This window comes from Phyllobates terribilis, unplaced genomic scaffold (genome assembly GCF_046119375.1).
Source record: "Phyllobates terribilis strain yellow unplaced genomic scaffold, ASM4611937v1 Scaffold_10__3_contigs__length_209671492, whole genome shotgun sequence".
In the NCBI taxonomy this organism is placed as follows: Eukaryota; Metazoa; Chordata; class Amphibia; order Anura; family Dendrobatidae; genus Phyllobates; species Phyllobates terribilis.
Genome location: NW_027362770.1, coordinates 209035984 through 209045279, shown reverse-complemented (window position 1 = coordinate 209045279; position 9296 = coordinate 209035984). Strand labels below are relative to the sequence as shown.

At 54.8% G+C, this 9296-nt stretch overlaps 1 non-coding gene across 1 annotated transcript; it reads left to right on the top strand.

The window, feature by feature from the left end:
• The first annotated feature begins 314 nt into the window (after nucleotides 1-314).
• On the top strand, nucleotides 315-468 carry LOC141164933 (5.8S ribosomal RNA). The gene has a single exon (XR_012250979.1). It is a non-coding gene; the product is annotated as a 5.8S ribosomal RNA (ribosomal RNA).
• The last annotated feature ends 8828 nt before the right edge of the window (nucleotides 469-9296 follow it).

The window sequence follows — 9296 nt, the reverse complement described above, 5'->3', positions numbered from 1 at the left end:
CGTCCCGACGGACGCCTGGACTCTCGGGGGGATCCTGCCGTGTTCCCCCCGCCCAGGAAAAAACCCACATGAAAGGCCGTCCCGGGTACCGTTCGCCCGTGCGCCCCTATACCCCTCTCCCCGGGGTTGCGGGACCGGGGGGTAGGTCGAGAAGTCTCGAGCCCTCCGTTGTTCCCCTCCCCGCCGGAGGGAGGGACGGCGGAGGCCAAGCACCCGGGGCAACAGGGCCAAGAAAAATCCCCTATGCACCCCCTCTGTTGCCGGCCGACGTACTGAAAAACTGGGCGCCCCAGAGCGCCCGGACCCAGAAGCGTGACTCTTAACGGTGGATCACTTGGCTCGCGCGTCGATGAAGAACGCAGCTAGCTGCGAGAATTAGTGTGAATTGCAGGACACATTGATCATCGACACTTCGAACGCACCTTGCGGCCCCGGGTTTCTCCCGGGGCTATGCCTGTCTGAGGGTCGCCCCTCCGTCGATCGCCTCCGTGGCGCGGCTGGGTTCCCGTCGCAAGGGATTTTCAGAGGGAGGCCCGACTCTTCGCACCCCGACGCCCTCTCTCTCTCTCCCTTACGTCCCCCCAAGGCTAGACCCACCCGCCCGGTTACCCTCCGCCCCGACCCGGAGCATGCTGTGAGGCTGTCTGTGGAGACACAGGGCTGCCTCCGGAGCTTCCAGGGGTTGGGGGGTAGCCGCCTGGGGCGGCGTGGAAGGGCACGCTCGCAGACCAGACTAAAGACCTCAGATCAGACGTGGCGACCCGCTGAATTTAAGCATATTAATAAGCGGAGGAAAAGAAACTAACCAGGATTCCCTCAGTAACGGCGAGTGAAGAGGGAAGAGCCCAGTGCTGAATCCCTGTCCGTCCGGCGGGCGTCGGGAAATGTGGCATACGGGAGACCGGACCACCTCGGCGTCGCTCGGGGGCCCGAGTCCTTCTAATAGTGGCCCCAGCCCGTGGACCGTGGTAGGCCGTGTATTCTACGGTTGGAATAAAAGTTCAGACGAACATTTGAATGACTTTATTATTGGTTGTAATTTTTCTCAGTTTTACACTGGTTTGGTGCACCTAATTGGGATGAGCCGAAAGGTGTTTAAGCCTAGCCGCTCAATAGGCTTCGCTATCGGCCTCATGATTTCCATATTGTCTGCTTGCTGGTTCTCTGAATGACTGGGGGAAGCCAATACAGGTGGCTGACTGTCGTCTCCATCAGTCCGCCTGTCGTCTCCATGAACCTGGCTGTCGTCTCCATCAGCCAGCCTGTCGTCTCCATCAACCTGGCTGTCATATCCATCAGCCCGCCTGTCGTCTCCATCAACCTGGCTGTCGTCTCCATCAGCCAGCCTGTTGGCTCCATCAGCCTGGCTGTCGTATCCATCAGCCCGCCTGTCGTCTCCATCAACCTGGCTGTCGTCTCCATCAGCCAGCCTTTCGGCTCCATCAGCCTGGCTGTCGTCTCCAACAGCCTGCCCCGAATTTATTACCAATTCATGGGCACGACACATATCCACAAGTGCTTTCTCCCGGTAAACTTTCTCAGCCATACCATTTGTGTGCGCCAGATATCGTGCGAATAAGTGTTTTTCGGAATCGGAATATCGTGAGAGAGTCCACGTTTCACATACACGTCGTACAAAATGGCTGGTGACATGTGGAAGGCTGTAGCTGTGGAGGAAAAACAATCAGTGCCTGTAGCTGCATATGATAATTTACACTGGATATTCTTCCCCCACCTTTCATGATAACGCCGGAGAGCAGCGGATGGGTTCATTACGACCTTCCCGGTACACGTCAGAAAAAAGTTTGCGATTTCTCGGCCAGCAGCAATGACAGGTCTGATATGTTCTGCATAGACTTTGAACCACTGAAAAAGAAAAAAAAACTTAATCTCGAGCCAGAGGGTATACCTCAAACGAGTTTTGCATGGGGACAACAGAGGGGTTTCAACCCCATGTGGAGTCGGGTAGCCCGGGTCCCCTGGCTTGTAGAAACCTTACCGAATGTTCTTCCTCTGAAAGCATGAACGATGCTACTTGAGTGGATGCACATTTGTGTGTTTTTACACCGACAATCGTCTTTCGAACACCGCGGTACATGTGATAGGTCCTCCCGTTCCACTCTGAAACCTAAGGTGTAAAAAGAAGGGAGATGATTGAGACGGTTCCGCAATGACCGCTGCCCATGCAGACTAACACTACTTACGGTCAAATTGCGAACAACACCTGGCCTTTGGAGGTGTCTTAGAATCAGAAGGGCCTGGAGGTACAGAATAACTTCCCTTCGGTCCTCTTCTGATCCCCGTCCTGGACATTCTCTATGCTCGCTAGAAATGTAGGTCTTGCTTCGTCCAGTATTTTCTGGCAGTCATTCGGTGTCTTGGAGGGCTTCATCAGCGTATCGTACCTGTGGGGTGAAATACAGTTATAGCACTTTTTTACCCAACAGCCGATGTTTGGTAAAAATCTCTCAGAATATTGGGTACCTCTTGCTCACTGAGTCTTGGCAGACTCCCCTGTACAAGGTCTTACGCAGGTCCTCCGTAAAGTTCATAAACACCTCACACGCCCTGTATAGCTGAGGATTCTCTATGCTCAGTTGTGTGCCCCTCAGCTGATAGATGGTGAATCGCCGAATGTGCTTCAGTATTTTGAGGGAGGTCTGGTTCGATAGTTTGAGGCTGCTGAGTTTTTTAAAAAAATCATTCACTTTTGTGGGTTTGGTTAAGTACTCCAGAGTTATAAATCTTGGGTTGATAAAGAAAAGAAACCGTGCAACATTCGATACCTCCTGGTTACAATTAGGGACCCCACGGGTTACTGTCAAATATGTGCGGAAGCTCTTCTACATGGGGCTATTCACTGAGTGACGCATATACAAGCCGGCGGCCGTTCTAGCCAGGGAGCTTTCGTTTCTCCATTGCCTAGACTGAATGTTTTGTGTGCTGCCATCCATGGCCTCAATGGGGTCCGACTCGGGGCATGGGGCTCCCTCAAAATTGTGTGCAGACTGTTCAGGGACAGGCGCGTCCATCATATGTGAATATGACTCCACAGGGGGCACGTAGCATGGGGGCAAACAGTCTGTTGGCGCCTGGGTCTGTCCTACAGAGGTCAGCGGTATGTTTTCTAACTGAAATGTAGGTTTGTTTACTATAAAATACCCACGGCTTTCGGCAAATGCTACCACATCTTCCAGGGATTGCAGAGGCTTGAGCTCGCTGAATAGTATAGCTGTGCCCTTAGCCGCGACAAGTCTAAGTCGATCTTTGGCGATAGCCAAGTTTTTTTTTATCTCCGAGACGCTTTCGGACCTCATGCACACCCTTCTCAGATGTGTGGACAGATATCTCGTCACCCTGTGGCACACGGGGCAAGTCAGCGGTGTACGTTGGTGGATGTGGGGAAATAAGCAACACAAACGTTCACTGCGGTTTTACAACCGTGCAACATGGGGTCCTCCGCAGCCTGGTGTGGCGGTTACATTCTCCTATATGTGGGCGACAAATAACTTCTACTTACCGCTTCATAGCGACACGTTTCCCGCAGTCAAATTGAGCTTTAAAGTCCTTGCATCTGCAGCGGAGGTGATCTGAATTTCTGCCGCACACATCCAGGCTGCATCAGCCGCTCGGCTGATTAGTTTCCGCTCTAGCGGCTAATCACTGCTCTCGCGTAACAGGTGATGAGTCGCTCGCACGGGTGCAAATCACCTGTAGTGCTGCTGGAAATATTCAAACCTGGATATATTCCTCCGTATCTTCTATACGGCATCACAGGGGTTGAGGCACCCATAAGGCAGCCACCTGCACGGTTGAAAAGCATCAGCAGCGTTGACGGAAAAAACCTAACCTATCTCATATACGTTTGTTCTATTGCGCTATATGAGAGGAACCTAATTTTCAGACATTTGGTTTGCGAGGTTAGCTTATGGGAAATATCTGTGTGCAGGAAACTTCCAGAGAGGTAGGAAATGTCAGTGAGCGCATCCGATTTCAGTTCCAGAGCGATTTGCCCGATGAGTCCTTCACACTTAGTCGTTTTCAGCCAAATTTCTGACTTTTTGAAAATTTCAATTTTTTGGGAAAATATCCAGTAAATGAGGGAATAATATATGTGAGGGTACCCCAGAAGAGTTCCAAATGTGTGGGTGAAATATATATCCCACGGGGGTAAAATTGAAAAAAAGTTGAAAAACTGTCCCCGGTTGCCCACTAGATGTTGCCAAAGAGGCAAAAAGTGAAAAAGAGCCAGAATGAGGAAATTCTTGTGAGCCGAATCCAGGTGACACTACCAAGCGATGGGACACTTTTTTGCAAGTGTCCCTGTAGAGGGTATAGGGTGACACTCCATGCAAATACTCAGTTTTGCAGACCACCGGAAGAATATATGAGAGAGAGGTACCTCTCAGCCCCGACACATTTCGACTCCCGATGAGTACTTCATACTTAGTCGTTTTTTTGGCAAATTTCTGACTCTTTGAAAATTTCACTTTTTTGTGAAAATTTCCACTAAATGAGGGAATACTATGTTATAGGGCATCCCAGGAGGGCTCCAAATGTGTGAGTAAAATATATATCCCACGTGGGGAAAATTGAAAAAAAGTTGAAAAAAAAATTTTGTGGACTTAGAAAATTTTTCAACTTGTGTCAGACTTCCACAGAGGGGAAAATGTGAGTGAGCGCATCCGATTTCAGTTCCAGAGCGATTCGCCCGATGAGTCCTTCATACTTAGTCGTTTTCAGAAGTCAGAATTTTGACTTCCAGGACCCGCCAAACGTTGGTAAATTGAATCCGCTCACCAGTTCCAAGTGTTTTGAGGTGTCCCCGGTTGCAGTAATGCAGCCTGCCCACTAGATGTCGAAAAAGAGACAAAAAGTGAAAAAGAACCAGAATGAGGAAATTCCAGGGAGCCGAATCCGCCTGACAGTTCCAGGCGATCGGGTACTTTTTGGCATGCGTCCCTAAAGTGGGTATAGGGTGACACTCCATGCAAAGACCCAGTTTTGCACACCACCGGCAGAATATATGAGAGAGAGGTACCTCTCAGGCCCGACACATTTCGACTCATTTAAGCTGGTTTTCACCTCCGTAGGCCCGGCTACGCGTTTTGGCTATGAGTCCCTGTTCGGCTGGAGGTCTGCACCTTGGCTGAACCCAGGCTTCCGCAGCTGCGTGGGGGGACTTTTGCTGGTTGCCTATCCAAAGTCAGAGAGGTGTTCCTGGGTTGAAGTGAGCCTGGCCAGACCCCCCCCCCGCGGGCCCTGGTTCTCCACATGGGGGTGCCGTCAAGGCTAAAATCTGGATTTTTAGGCTGAGGAGAGGCTCCATGAGGGCGGATGCTTTTGTGGCTTCGACCCCAGTGCTGTTCCACATCCAGTACCCCCTCTGCAAGGGCGCCTGTACCCGAGTTGCGCTTCCAGGACTTGTGGGCTCATATCTCTCGATGACAGGGGTTTGCAGCCTCCGTACGTGGGCCAGTCCCTACATGCACCCCTGCTCTTCCTCCGATCGATCTGGCACAGTGCTCCTGGGTGGGGAGGTGGCGCCGCTCGCTCGACCTGGGCTTTGGAGCCCGCGCCGGCTTAAGGTGAGCGGTCCCCTTCCTCCTCTACCCCCGGGCTTTTGACCCCTGTCTTTGGGCGTGCAAGCCGGACTCGCCTCCCATCCGTGGAGGTGGCTGAGCTGTGGGGAGTTTGACCCTACCCGAGCAAAGTCAGCGGTCCAATGACCCGCACGGGCGAACGCCGGGGTGCCCACCCACCCACGCGTGGGGGCATCCTTTTGAGGTTACGGGTGTGAGGGACTACGCTGGAGGGTGACGCCGACACGGCCAGGCCGATAACAACCCTCGCGACCTCCGCGTCGCTGGGTTAGTGCCAGAGCCGCGACGGAACCTGACGGCCAGTTCCCCTCTCCAAATCCTCATGCCTGTCCGCCGGTGGGTTGAGGACCCCCCACGGCGGAGGCAGGTCTAAGCCAGACGGTGGTGCCGCATAGGCTTCCCCCACATGCCATCTCCCTGAGCGACCCTGTGTGTCGTCTTGGGTGCGGTTGGTGAGACGGGGCGGCTGTGGCATCCTTCGGAGGCCAGTCACCTCGCCCTCCCCGTGCAAGGGGTGTTTTCCAGACGCCTGCCGCTTCGGGACCATGCACCCCACAGCGAGCCGCTTTTCCCGTACAGGTCCCCGCACAGGCCTCTCAGCTCCCCTCGCTGCGATCTATTGAAAGCCATCCCTCGAAACAAGCTTTTGTCCCTCCCAAGGAGTTTGCCTCCCCTCCTAAGGGAACCCTGGATGCCAAAGGGGCCTGATCAACCCCCCCACGCCATAAGGCTGCTGGTTTCATAGGCTGCTCTCAAACTCAGATTTTGCAAAACAAATCACAAGCCTCCTTGGCAGCGACAGCTATGACCGATGTGGGACACATTGTGAGCTGCCGGGCCGCGAACCCACCACGCCAAAAAGCCTCCGCCCGCGAGTAGATGTATTCGGAAGGGGGCTTAATAGTCGCCCCCATGCAAGTCGGTGGAGGGCTTAATATTCGCCTTGTGGTAGTCGGTGGAGGTCTTAATAGTGCTGCGGTGTCCAGAAACAGTTCCAGAATTTTGGGCTGAGGCTCCCCAGTCTTCCTCTATAGAGAGGGGAAATATGTGTGAGGGTACACCAGGAGTGTTCCAAATGTATGGGTGAAATATATATCCCACAGGGGGGAAATTGAAAAAAAGTTGAAAAAATTATTTTTGTGGACTTAGAAAATTTTCACACATGTGTCAGACTTCCAGAGAGGGGAACATGTCAGTGAGCGCTACCGATTTCAGTTCCAGAGCGATTCACCCGATGAGTCCTTCATACTTAGTCATTTTTTTGGCAAATTTCTGACTTTTTGAAAATTTCACTTTTTTGTGAAAATTTTTCTAAATGAGGGAATACTATGTTATAGGGCATCCCAGGAGGGCTCCAAATGTGTGGGTAAAATATATATCCCACGGGGGGAAAATTGAAAAAAAGTTGAAAAAAAAATTTTGTGGACTTAGAAAATTTTTCAACTTGTGTCAGACTTCCACAGAGGGGAAAATGTGAGTGAGCGCATCCGATTTCAGTTCCAGAGCGATTCGCCCGATGAGTCCTTCATACTTAGTCGTTTTCAGAAGTCAGAATTTTGACTTCCAGGACCCGCCAAACGTTGGTAAATTGAATCCGCTCACCAGTTCCAAGTGTTTTGAGGTGTCCCCGGTTGCAGTAATGCAGCCTGCCCACTAGATGTCGAAAAAGAGACAAAAAGTGAAAAAGAACCAGAATGAGGAAATTCCAGGGAGCCGAATCCGCCTGACAGTTCCAGGCGATCGGGTACTTTTTGGCATGCGTCCCTAAAGTGGGTATAGGGTGACACTCCATGCAAAGACCCAGTTTTGCACACCACCGGCAGAATATATGAGAGAGAGGTACCTCTCAGCCCCGACACATTTCGACTCATTTAAGCTGGTTTTCACCTCCGTAGGCCCGGGTACGCGTTTTGGCTATGAGTCCCTGTTCGGCTGGAGGTCTGCACCTTGGCTGAACCCAGGCTTCCGCAGCTGCGTGGGGGGACTTTTGCCGGTCGCCTATCCCAAGTCAGAGAGGTGTTCCTGGGTTGAAGTGAGCCTGGCCAGACCCCCCCCGCGGGCCCTGGTTCTCCACATGGGGGCGCCTCAAGGCTAAAATTTGGATTTTTAGGCTGAGGAGAGGCTCCATGAGGGCGGATGATTTTGTGGCTTTGACCCCAGTGCTGTTCCACATCCAGTACCCCCTCTGCAAGGGCGCCTGTACCCAAGTCGCGCTTCCAGGACTCGTGGGCACGTATCTCCCGACGACAGGGGTTTGCAGCCTCCGTACTTGGGCAAGTCCCTCCACGCACCCCTGCTCTTCCTCCGATAGATCTGGCGCAGCGCTCCCGGGTGGGGAGGTGGCGCCGCTCGCTCGGCCCGGGCTTTGGAGCCCGCGCCAGCTTAAGGTGAGCGGTCCCCTTCCTCCTCTACCCCCGGGCTTTCGACACCTATCTTTGGGCGCGCACGCCGGCCTCGCCTCCCGTCCGTGGAGGTGGCCGAGCCGTGGGGAGTTTTACCCGACCCAAGCGAAGGCAGCGGTCCGACGACCCGCACGTGCGATCGGCATGGTGCCCACCCACCAAGGCGTGGGGGCCCGTCGTCCTAATCGCTCCCTGTGCGGGGAAGCACAACTATCTCCGAGGGCGGCCCTTTTCTTCCAGATGTGCGTACACAGCCAGCGGAGGCCCGCGCCGCCCCTCGTGTCCGAACGAGCGGCCTCCGCGGCGGTGGCGACAGCAGCGGTGGTGGGTGGCGTCTCCGCGCCACTGCCGAGCTTCGCGCTTTCCAGTCTTTTCCTGGATCCCTATGTCAGTGGGGAGGACGACAGAGGTGTGGAGGCAGGCGAAGGGGGTTCTCACCGTGCAAGGGCGCCTGTACCCGAGTCGCGCTTCCAGGACTCGTGGGCACGTATCTCCCGACGACAGGGGTTTGCAGCCTCCGTACTTGGGCAAGTCCCTCCACGCACCCCTGCTCTTCCTCCGATCGATCTGGTGCAGCGCTCCCGGGTGGGGAGGTGGCGCCGCTCGCTCGGCCCGGGCTTTGGAGCCCGTGCCGGCTTAAGGTGAGCGGTCCCCTTCCTCCTCTACCCCCGGGCTTTCGACACCTATCTTTGGGCGCGCACGCCGGCCTCGCCTCCCGTCCGTGGAGGTGGCCGAGCCGTGGAAAGTTTTACCCGACCCAAGCGAAGGCAGCGGTCCGACGACCCACACGTGCGAACGGCATGGTGCCCACCCACCAAGGCGTGGGGGCCCGTCGTCCGATTCGCTCTCTGTGCGGGGAAGCACAACTATCTCCGAGGGCGGCCCTTTTCTTACAGATGCGTACACGGCCAGCGGAGGCGACAGCGGCGGCTGTGGGTGGCGTCTCTTCGCCACTGCCGAGCTTCGCGATTTCCAGTCTTTTCCCGAGCCCCTACGTCAGTGGGGAGGACGACAGAGGTGTGGAGGCAGGCGAAGGGGGTTCTCACCGTGCAGTGTGCCCCAGCCCGACCGTCGCCTTTCCCCCTCGACCCTCGTCCTCCCAGGCGGCTCGGCAGGGAGAAGGAGAGAGAGAGCGAGAGAGGGAGAGTGGAAACCCCAGAGCCGAGGGGTTATATGGAGAACGGGAGAAGGAGCGAGGGTCAAGAGGTAGGGAGTACGGTGAAAGGCCGACCTGGGATTCCCCCGCGCTCCCGCCCCCCGGGGCGCGGAGCAGCCCTGGGAAGAAAAGCCG